Consider the following 12,765-nt stretch of genomic DNA (forward strand, 5'->3'; position numbering starts at 1 on the left):
CAAACACTGACTATTCAGTGGTTATCTCCATAATCAATAAGTGAGAAAATAACTCAGAACCAAATTTAAGGCTTGTTGACCCCAATCAGTAGAATTCTTGAGGAGGGGCAAGTTATTTATCAAAATGGCACTCGTGGCAAAACAGCATTTCAGGTAGAGGTACATATGGAATAGCTGAGGGGGTAGGTTTAGGTAGAGAGAGGTTTAGGAATAGTGTGAATGCCTGATACAGTTTCGAGTAATGATACAGAAAATTCGTACAACATGGAAAACCACATAGAATGAAGTAAAAATGTGCTTCAAAGGTTCATAAAAATAATGAAGGGCAGAAAATGAAATTTAGAAGTAGCAGAGCTTAAACGTAGTCTGAGAGACTAACAATCCATAAAATGATGAGTCTAATTCTGGGTTCTCCTGCTGCGTTTGTTGTTTGTGAAGGAAAACAGTTTAGAAAGTCATCTTGCTCTTGTCTTCAGGTTGAAGGTGAGAGGCCTTAATTTTATGATAAAAATACAATCAAAACTTCTCACTGCCAATGAAAGCAGAATGGCTTTCAAATCTGTTTTCACTCGAAAACAACAAATGCAGCTGGAAAACCCTGAATCTTACATTCATCATGAGCATCGCTGTGGAAATTTAAAAGGCTAATTAAGCAATGAGATAACTTGCCATAAATGCTCCTAAAGTACTTAAAGAAGATGAGCTCATAAAGCCATGGAGTGTGGGAACTCAAGGACTATTAGCTTAATAATAATGCATTCAGCAAAAGTGATGTTGAGGATAATGGGCAGGTGGGAGCAAGAGAATAAGACCCTTATTGCAGCAATCAGTTCAGTTTCGGGAGAGGAAAGTCCACCTGTGGTGCAATAACAATAATTAGGACTAGTAAGCATAGAACATAACTGAGATGTGCATTCTTAAGAAAATAGGTGCAAGTTGGAGTGATTGGAGGCGACTTATTTGCATTTTGTACACAGCTTGGGCTGCACAACTGTGAGTACCTGATGAAGAATTATGACAGGCAAACATTGGCCACATTGTGAGACTAGACTGACCACTTACTGTGTTGCATGGAATATGGTAAAGGAGGTGTAAAAAAGAATGGACTAACTTCTACGCAGGTGTAAAAGTTGAACTGCCGTGCAGCACATTGGTGGGTATAGGATGTAGCAGTTTGGATATCTATGACAGAATTCAACCAATAAAGAAAAATGATGATGAAGAAGATGAAAATAAATCTGAAAAAGCTAATATTTATTTATATTTATTTTTTTCAAAAGCCCACATACAACAATTATTGCCAATTAACAGTGGCGCAATAACAAGATAACAAATAATATATAACAAGAAACAAAATACATATAATGTTACGGAAGTCACATCAACCTAAAATATGCCGAGAATCAAGTACATAAAATATAACGTGAATCAAAACCTCGAAATTAAAGAATAAGAGGATTTTTACATAAAATGTAAAGAATATGTGTCTTAAAATGGTCATGAACTCACTAATCTATTAGTATTATCTGCATCCAGCACTCAATAATTATATTATGATGATGGACTTGTATAGAAATGTATTAGGATTATTGATATTTAAGACCAATGTATATACACTAGTTGAGATGAATTACCCATTTTGTGTGACCTTATAATGCAATACTTCCCTTACTGCTACGTCCTCTCCTTAGTCTGACACATGCAAATGTTAAATTTTGCAACTAAATGTTAATTTACCATTCATGAAAGAAGTCAATCTTCACCATTTCCAGGTTAAAGAAGTAATAATTTTTTGCAGTTTAGTGCTTGTTTAGTGGATAAATATTGATTTCTGTTTATCTTAATCTATGCAGATGCTCTCCTTTCTTGTCTTATGTTTAGCAGCGCTGATAAATGTGCCTTTCAAGAGTTTTCTGGGGAGTGGCTACGACGGTCGTGCTGCCTGAAGAAGGCTGAGAGAAATCAAGGAAAAGAATTGGCTTAAAATATTTGTTGATAATGTTAAATGCTTAGGTATTTTTATTAGAATAAATCTACTTCATTATCGAATTCTACAATTATGTCATACTTGATTCTCCTATTATTATATCATATGAAATCCATTATCTACCAATTGATTACATATTCTGTAGGAGCTCATCAAAGGATAAAGTGGTAGTTGACTTAAATCCATACAAAATAATTGGGGCTAAAGCATTAGTGGCTCATGATTCCACCTATGTATCAATATTTTTATGAATGTCACTAAAAACATACCTTAGCTCTTTTTCTTAGCTCCTTGTTCGTTTAATCTTTCGCATGTTGTAATCTAGCAGTGTGGAGTGTAATACTTTCAGATGCACATGCACAATGGAGCTGGTGAGAGCTGTACGATGACAGGGCTAAAGAGGATGTTGAAGGGCTAGACAACATGAATGTTTTACAGGCAGTCATTATTACCCAAAAGTACCTTTCACTCTTGCTTACTCATACAATGTCGTCACAGGAAAAAGGTAATAACGACTACATCCCTCTTGTTTGCCCTTCTCTCCCCATCGTCTTTTCTGGCTTGTCTTCATAAACCCTTTGTACACCTTCTGTGGGTGTTTCCCATCCTGACGAGGTAGCATTGTTGCCTACCACTGACTTGGCTCTTCTACCTGTCATCAGACAACTCTCATTGGCTCAACTTTAGGAGTGATCCGTGATCAAATTACAAATATTATATTGCTAATTAATTACAGTATTTGGAATGCAGAAAATTTTCATTGTTTTCAAACAATAGAAGTGGGGAAATCTCAGTTGAACAATTTGTTGGAGACTTTCTTTTCAGAGATTCAGTTATTCTGTGCGGTTCCTCATGGTTGATTAACCATTTTCTTTTTCAATATTTTCAGCTTTTCTGAAAGGCATCACATGTAATTAAAACTTGATTACTTCTCATAGTAGAAGGTTAATCTATTTTTTTATGTAATAAGTGTCAGGGCGTAGTACTCCCTCATGACTCTCTCTTGTGTAGAATTTGCTCTTAAATCACTATGGGATATAGACTGTTTAGATGCAGCAGCAATTAAGTTGGTAATTAATTAATCTTTGGTCATTATTATAATAGGATGTTGGATCAGAAGCAGGATCATGGTTATTTCCTTCTGATAATCAGTACCATCGGTGCTTTATTCTGTAGAAGCTCATCATTTATAAATTTTAAATTAACATTGGTGATTTCAAATCCTTGACCAAATTTGGTTGTATTAGTGATTAACCATTTTCAATTAAAAGTGTTAATGTGATAACTTCAGTGAATGCAATGTGTAGGTCTGTCATCATGCCCTAAGTCCACAGTGAAAGGCAGGAGAGATGAAAAGGAGAGAATTTGTGCATCTATAGGTATTGCAAGGTTGTAAGGGAATACATTTAATAAGGGGGATAAATGGATGCAACCTGACCCTAGTGAAAATATCCATAGGATATCTTTTTCCCGTAGTAATTTGACAATGGGAAACAATTGTTCATATAGAAACAGACGTTTCCCAGTGTCACACTACCATAGGAAAACGAAATCCCATTGAGATTTTCACTAGGGTATGCTGAACATATTTTGGGAGAATGATGGGCATATGTTAAAAAAATATGTTGTGCATAAGTGATGAATATGCTTAACATATGTTCAAAACATATATTGAGCATATTTCGAGAATGCGCCTAACATAGTTTTTCCACTGGCGTTGAACATATTTTGAGCATATGCCTCACCAGACATTTACATATGCTCAGCATGTGCTCAAATTATGTTAAACACATCTTACATATGTGTTGAAAATGCCTTCAGCATACTCTGAAAACAAATTGTGCTAGTAGGGGAAATGCGAAGAATTTAAGGTAGAGTTTTAGATTATAAGTGCACAAACGTAGTAACTGACAGTGGCGCCGACTCCATGGGGCCTGAGGGGGCCCAAGTCCCCTCAAAAATGTGTTTTGAGTGTGAGGAAAAATAGTCAGGCTTGTCGATTTTCTCTGGAGTGTCCAGATATCGATATTTGAGTTATCGGGGTTCTAATGTTGATCTCCCGATTGAACTACGCGTAGATGCCTCAGGCTTTGGCCTGGGAGCGATCCTATTGCCGGAAGAAGGGAAGGACATTCGCCCTGCGGCGTATTCTTCAAGAACTCTGTCCAGAGCTGAACAGAACTATCCCATAATGGAAAAGGAATGTTTGACCGCCGTATGGGCGCTAACTAATTTCCGACCATATATATGGGGACAGAGGGTAAAGATAGTGACTGACCATCACGCCCTATGCTGGTTAAAGTCCATAAAAGATCCCTCAGGCAGGTTGGCAAGATGGAGCTTACGCCTACAAGAAATAGATTACGTAGTTCAATACAAGTCAGGACGGACGCATAAGGATGCTAATTGCCTTTCTCGAAATCCAACTTCAAGCCCCAAGGAAGAAGAATCGGCGGAGGCGGGCGAAATACCTATTCTGTCCCTGTTTGGAAAAGGAAACGAAGTAGGACAAACAGAGATAGCTATACTTGCATTACTTGGCGAGGAAATAGGTAAAGCACAGAGAGAAGACGAGAAGTTAGCTCCTATGATCCAGGCCTTGGAAGAACCAGATAAGGTGGACGACATGGTGTTAAAAAACGTCAGATTCTTTACCTTAAAAGATGGTGTACTAGTAAAGAGAAATGGAGGGACGAGAGGGAAAATGTGCTTAACAGTAATCCCGAAAAAGCTTCTGCAGGAAGTAATGTACGCGAGCCATGATGACCCACTGTCAGGCCACTTAGGATTTTCCCGAACATACGACAAGTTAAGAATGCGTTATTACTGGAGAGGGATGAAAAATGACGCACCAAGATATGTAAGAGGCTGCCCAGACCGCCAGGTGAGAAAAGGGCCGCACGAGAAACCGGTGGAATTTTTACAGTCAATATCGCCGGGTCAGCCATTCGAAAAAAATAGGAGTTGACCTGTTGTGGTCTTTTAGACGTAGCAGGAGAGGAAAAACGATGATAGTCGTTGCTACGGACTATGCGACGAAGTGGGCCGAAACCAAGGCTCTGTCAAACGGGACAGCCGAACAAGTCGCTAAATTCCTACTAGAGCAAATCGTCTGCAGACATGGGGCACCAAAGACAATCCTCACAGATAGAGGAAAAGTATTTCAGTCAGCATGTATAAAGTCCCTGCTGACGAGCATGGGAGTAGTACGGTCATTTACGACAGCTTACCATCCCCAGACAAACGGCCTTACAGAAAGGCTTAATAAAACACTAGCCGAGATGTTAAACGCTTTCACGGTAGAAAAACGAAAGGATTGGGACGAGTTTTTACCTCAAGTCATATTTGCCTACAATACGACACGGCAAGCGACGTATGGCGAGACTCCATACTTGTCCATGGTAGGGAAGCAGTATTGCCCCCCGAAGCAATGCTAGGAGATAGGGAAGAATCAGACGGGACGAAAGACTGAGAAAGGTTAGAAGAAGTAAGAAATAGAGCTCTAGAAATGCTAGCCCAGAGACAGAAAAAGGAAGCAGCAAGATACAATGCACAGCGAAAATAGAGAGAATTCTCCGCGAGAGATCTAATCAGATTATAAACGTCGAATAGGTAGGTGGGGAAAAGTGAGAAACTTCTTCCGCAGTACCAGGGTCCATTCAAGGTTATTGAGAAGAAAGGACCAGTCAATTACGAGATAGAGAAGGCGAAAGGCCAAAGGGACGTAGTACACGTCTCACGGATGACTCCATACAACCTAAGGCAAGTGGGGAAAAAAGGAAATCAAGCCGTCTAATTCATTTCAGAATGGCGGATCTTGGAAGATGTGGAATTTGCAGGGAAAAAGGGCACACCCCTGGAGATTGCCCCGAATGGCCAACAGCGGAAGGATACCCCAGCCCATCGATCACCTTTCCCGACACGCTGACGGTATCCGAGATAGTATGTGGGGTACTCAGCCATCACATTAAGGTCCTCCCATGTAGTGAATACACATGGCTAGACCCAAGGATCCTCCCAGGGAATAGGAGGGTGAAGTCGATGGAAATAATTCCTTTAGAACTGGGAAATCAAAGATTCAATCCATGGGGCCACGTTGTGTGGAATCCAGGCTTACCCCTGGAACTGGGGCTGGATTTCCTTCAGAGAGCGGGGGCAGTGATTGACCTAAGGAGCTGCCAATTAGTGTTTCCGGGTAACAACGCTCTCCCTCTCCATCGAGTGGGTCCCCTTCGAGTGGGAGTGTGAGGACCCCACGGTAGGGCGGATCGCAAAAATCGATTTTTTTCAAATCCATCTGGCCCAATGAAAAAAAGTTGTGGGACCGATCAAAAATAAGGCCTGAAAAATTTGAGACCTGTACGTGAACCCCTGACCCTCGCTCAAATGCAATTTAGGGGGGGAGGGTCAAAATTCGAAAAATATAATATTCTTTGGTCATTCCCTATAGATTTTGCCGAGTTACTGCCCTTATAGAACAAAAATTTCGTGCATTTTGACGTATCTGCCACCGTTTAGCCACAAAATGCCTAATTTGAGTCCGCGTCCGCGAAGAAAATATTCCAACGCCCACGCAGCGTCGCGGATACCAGAGCCGCAGGCCGATCCCTTCCCCTCCACGCTCGCTTCTCCCCCTCCCACGCCTCTAACACAGCAAAATTCATCCCGCGCATGCTGCTAGGAGGTCGTTTATCTTTCATAATATAAATCAGAAGATGGTAGACGGTAAAAAACGATGCGTAGTGAGACGACTTGTCCCTTATTTGGCGCCTCGTCGGCGTTAAACAAATCGATGTTACCAACTTTTAGAGAAGTGATGAAATAATTTTAGACCTGCGCGCGCAGGAAAGGAGACTACGGTCTATGAAGACGCCTCTCGAGTGGCTATGAAGGTGTGCGAACTATGGTGACGCGCTTCTCTTCCATTATGAATGTGACTAAATAGATTTAGCGGTACCACAGGAAGTGCTAAAACTTACGGAAAATCTAATACTACTAATAGGCCAAAAGTAGGGTTTTATTGAAGTATAAGACTCAAACAATTTTAAAGGAACATTTTAAATTATGCGATATTTTTGCGTGTAAGTGCATGGAGGAGCATAAGGTTCCGCCAATGAGAAGTATTTTGAGAGACAATCTGACGAAAAGAAAGATAATGGCTGCTGGATTGAACCCTAAAGAAACTCGACAACTGAGGAAAAAAGCGAATCGTAGGATTCGAGCGTTGAGTCATCATCGTCAATTCTTGCACGGGAAAATAGTATCAAAAGTTTTCTTCATCAATTCATCCGAAGAAAATTAAAATGGCGAGAAATTAGCCGATTTGTATCTCTACTTTCCTCATGAAATAAACATTAACGACTATAACCTCAAATTGGAACTTCTTCGGGGAAAATGCGTCTGCCAACTGTGATAGAGGTATATGCAAGAACCAAGCAACAGCAATGATCGTTCCCGCAACTTTAGCTGACGCAAAAGTCATAACTTCGTAAGATATATCAAAGCTAGTGTACCGGAATGACTTACGTAGACAGAAAAAGATGCTAATTACTGTGAATAAGAAAAGAGAGGTGTCATCAAAGGGTCTCATTTTATTGGAATGAAAGACTATACTCTTGTCTGATGAAAAAAGGGAAGAGGACTTATCAATACAAGTTTATAGGGGAATGTGTGGTGTTAGTTGAAGAAACAGGGTCCCACTTTTGGAGGTTTGCCTCCTCCGTCGGAGGATTAGCAAAAGTTATAAAATCTGCGATTATCGATTCCTTTCCGAGTGAAAATTAGATACACAGAATTAAAAAGGATTTGATTATGATTGTACCAAGCGAATACCGCCCAAAACGGAAGCATAATCCCTTTGCTATAAGCATAATTCCAACATCCCTTGCAGTGTGGGTAGACTCTTCTCGGGATTCCCACCGGGTTAATTTTTCCATAATGGCCAACATTTCAAGCTCCGACTGGGGGCTCATCATAAGAGATAAATTTTGTTGAACCCCAAAAAGAGTTTACCCACATCATTCGCCGGGATAGCATCAAATCGTATTTCATCCCTTACAGTGGTCTATTTGCTAATTGCACTATGTTGACTTGGGTTTGCGTCATAAACGTTGGGAGGGTAATCTAGGGACCCAATATGCGTCTCCGCAAGGATGCGTTTCCGCAAGGATGCGTTTCCGCAAGGATGCGTTTGGCGACCAATCCGAGATATTTTTTAATTGCTGGATTTTAATATCGACGTAAAGTACTACCCGCTGATGATATATTGGAGAGAGACTCCGGTTCCTTCGGCTGTATCCGAGCTTAGCGCTGCGGGATTTAAAAATCTATTGATGAAAGTTCAAATTTAAATTTCAATATTCCTTTTATTATACATACGGACGAGAGATTCGCGAAATAATTTACCAAAACTTTGTTGACAGCAGCAAAAGACAAGGAATGACAAAAACATAAGAAATACAGACTGGAAAGCAGGTAATTGAATAATTCCTTCGTGATTGTTCCTCACTGGACGATGCTGATAAATCAAATATTAGTAAGACTAACGAAGAAAGACGCACTTGGTGTGAATTTTGCTGCATATGGGGCGTTCGAGAGGGGAGCGGGGAGGGTGCGCCGGCGGCCTTCACCCTTATTCATCCATTTAGTCACAGCTGTCGGGCAATACCGGAATAGAAGTGTATAACCTAAGTTCCCAAACCTTCATAGCCACTCGAGAGGCGTCTTCATAGACCGTAGTCTCCTTTCCTGCGCGCGCAGGTCTAAAATTATTTCATCACTTCTCTAAAAGTTGGTAACATCAATTTGTTTAACGCCGACGAGGCGCCAAATAAGGGACAAGTCGTCTCACTACGCATCGTTTTTTATCGTCTACCATCTTCTGATTTATATTATGAAAGATAAACGTCCTCCTAGCAGCATGCGCGGGATGAATTTTGCTGTGTTAGAGGCGTGGGAGGGGGAGAAGCGAGCGTGGAGGGGAAGGGATCGGCCTGCGGCTCTGGTATCCGCGACGCTGCGTGGGCGTTGGAATATTTTCTTCGCGGACGCGGACTCAAATTAGGCATTTTGTGGCTAAACGGTGGCAGATACGTCAAAATGCACGAAATTTTTGTTCTAAAAGGGCAGTAACTCGGCAAAATCTATAGGGAATGACCAAAGAATATTATATTTTTCGAATTTTGACCCTCCCCCCCTAAATTGCATTTGAGCGAGGGTCAGGGGTTCACGTACAGGTCTCAAATTTTTCAGGCCTTATTTTTGATCGGTCCCACAACTTTTTTTCATTGGGCCAGATGGATTTGAAAAAAATCGATTTTTGCGATCCGCCCTACCCCACGGGCCTGGAATTCGACGACATCCTGAGGATGGAAGGCATACCCGGATCAACGGTATTCAATTCTTCTATTTTTTCATAATAGATCCACGACTGCCAGGACGTCTGAAAGGAGACTTTGTTTAATTGGTTGACAGCTGAAAGGACCAAACAGTGAGTAAAGGTAGCACACAATGACCCTCTTAACGGCTTTAATTACGATGTGAGGCATAATCTGTTTTGGTATCGGAAGCCAAATACCTATGGTTAAGAAAATCTATGCAGGCACTTATTGGACACCATTACCCGACGTAGTGGCATATGAGGCATCCCTACCCAGGTTGTATAAAGTTAAATGGGGACGTGAAAGTGCGAGACTTACAGTAAAGGAACGTGATTGCGAAGATCGGTATAATATCTGTTATGCTATAAATTTTTTGGATACCGCGATGACCAATCTACAAACTATTTTAACAGACCTCAATTTAACACCGAAATATTTAAAGACTGGCAACAAAAGAGAGAAAAGGGGATTAGATTTTTTAGGCGACGCGTTTAGATGGCGCTGTGGGGTTGCTACTGAAAAGCAATTGAAATCAGTAGAACGAAACCACAGTCTAAACATGTTTAGACTGTGACGAAACATCGACACGTATCAAAAGAAATTATCAGAATCCGGGAATGCATTGCAGAAGGAACATAACTATCTACTAGACGCAACTCAGAATATAAGAAATTATTCCGAAGAAATGGAAAAATCATTTGATGACTTAGAAAAGCACGTCACACGAGTCGAGCATGGGATGAATACGAAATTTCTAAATATGCAAGGAGACTTTGAGAACGAAGTTAAGAACTTTCGCGTCCTCGTTAGATTAGTTGGTACTAATATGGGCACCCAAGCAACGTTAATGAATATCATTAAAGAAAACGAGGCATTACATTATTGCCGAAATAATCTTTTTCCTATTTCTTTGGTAAAACTTTCAGATTTACAAGATGATCTAAATTGTTTAAATAACAAATTAACCCCTTTAGGCTACGAATTGGCACAAAAAGAAGTTACCGAGTTGATGACAATGAAAATAGCCCAATGCACGTTACGAGAAGGCGAATTATTAATTAGATTTAACATCCCCCTGGTAAGGAGGGGAGCGCAGTGGAAATTATACGAAATTAGCGCTACACCTTTCGGTTGGAAAAACGAAACTTGTGTAATCTTGCACAACGTATACGTATACGACTATAGTCTATGCAGCAGTAGATGGAGGACGGTTGCGGACACTGTCAGGACCAGTGATGCATGACTGACGTCCATTCGAAGACAAATTATGTTTTTTGCCTAAATTCCATGGGGACTCATCGCATGGCCCCCAATGTGCTTTAACGATGTTCAAAGGAGCAACAGCGAAACAATTAAACGAGGCATGTACTCTTCGCTGTCACCCGGGTCAGAGTACCATCATAACTGAAGTTGCATTTGAGAAATACGTACTCACACATCCACCCCCCTCAATTAAAATAAACTGGTCAGAAATCGCGAGAGATGAAAACCGCATTAGAAGGACCAGGAGCCCTTGAGATAGTATTGCCGTGTCAATGCCAGGCCAGGATATCGGGAGACCTATGGATACCGGCCGCATTTCCTTGTAACAAGGACGGAAACGCTTAAGTCCAAACGACTCCTGGTATTACCAGCAATATGGTCCACGCTGGATACCATCTTTTTAAATGAGAAATGGGTAATTAAGACGCCGCATTTAAATTTATCACGTCCAGATTGGGAAATTGATACAAATGTTCCCATGTTGAGTACAAATTATGGAGAAGAAATTGGTAGTACTGGTCTTGTGTGGTGCCTCATCATGTCTGTTTTGGTTACCTTAATTGATTACCGTGAATACAGACATGAACAATATATGCCTTACTCGGGGAAAATGGAGGACGGAAGAGAATTATTCGTGGCCAAGAAGGCCCGAAATCAGGGAGAGGTAAGATAGGGTACGAAAACCCTTGCAGAATAAGCCGCATCTAGATGCATGGAGTAGCATCATTGCATGAAAATCCAGATACAAAGGAGACAAGCATGGATTAAGAGAACTAACCAGTATACTAGTATGATGAGGCATGTGACTTAACTGGAATAACACTAAAAACCGCGGGACCCAACGAATGGGATGAAAAACAGATGGGGGAAAGAGAATTCAATGCGCTCTTGTCCGACGACTCGCTCGCACTTAAAGAAGGGTGATGGTAGGAGCGTTGGACAAGACCGCCTTGAAAAGAGTCTCGAGACATCTCTCCGATTTAAAAAGAGAATTAGGTAATGGCCAAGTCGACAACTTAGATTAGTTAGATTAAGAGATAACAAATTTTCTAGTCTTAAGTATGTTAAGTGAATTTTAGCATTAATACGAGGTAGTAAAGGAGTGGCCTGATCAACCACTTTCTTTTTCCTTGAAGCTCTCTGAAGTAAAGCCTGCTGTCGCGCTGGCGGAGTGGAAGAAAAATGCGACAGACGAAGAAAATGAAGTTACATCTATATAATTTACTACTGTTAGTTATTGGCAGAGTAATCCGGACGGAGGGCACAAAGGAAGTTCCGATGGATATAACAGCTGGAGCCTTACTCCGGCAGTTGCCGAACGTCACGCTCTACAAAACACCCATCCCTTTGATATTCAAAATTCCTTATCAGCCCGGAAAAGATTTAACTCTGATGTATCACTATTTGGAGGAAACGTGTAATGAGTCATGTGGGGAGTCAAAGGAGATCTTACGGAGGGCGGTATCTAATTGGAATTGGAACAACTGGGCGAACACCTTCGGTGAGTCACATCTATCCGAAGACGGTACGGCCTTCGCAACCTCCTTTGCTCTGCCGGAGATGCGGCACACGGGACGGATGGTAATCACGGAGCAAGAAGCGGACAACATGGAGCGGGACCTGAAGGGATTGGGAGGACAATGGGACATGGAAATGGCTCCCCTCGAGCGAGTGTTGAGACACGAGCTCGGGAGTGCAGACGCGAGTGCGTCCGCACTCGCGTCTGCACTCCCGAGCCCGCATGAACGCGGCCACGGACACAACATCACCCCCTCCTTAAAGCTTCGACCTCCGTGGGAAGTGACCAGATAGAGTTTGAGAGAGTAGACATACAATACTAGAAACACAAAAATTATACAAAGTATCATATAACTGCTTGAGCCCACATTATTCGCCCAAAACGAGTTCATATTTAGCTACACTTAAAGGGTCTCAAGACGGCACTAGTGCCCAGCCTGCATATTCATTGTAACATAAGAATAAAACACACAAGAAACTTATGTGATGTTCTAGTAATACACATAATGAGTCCAGTTCTTAATACTGACGCAAAAAGCTGATTATAACATTTCCTAGCAATTTAACACAAATTCTGTAAAATGTAGTCCTAAACACAATCACTATTCTGTAAAATCT

Source organism: Ischnura elegans, chromosome 1 (assembly GCF_921293095.1).
Source record: "Ischnura elegans chromosome 1, ioIscEleg1.1, whole genome shotgun sequence".
In the NCBI taxonomy this organism is placed as follows: Eukaryota; Metazoa; Arthropoda; class Insecta; order Odonata; family Coenagrionidae; genus Ischnura; species Ischnura elegans.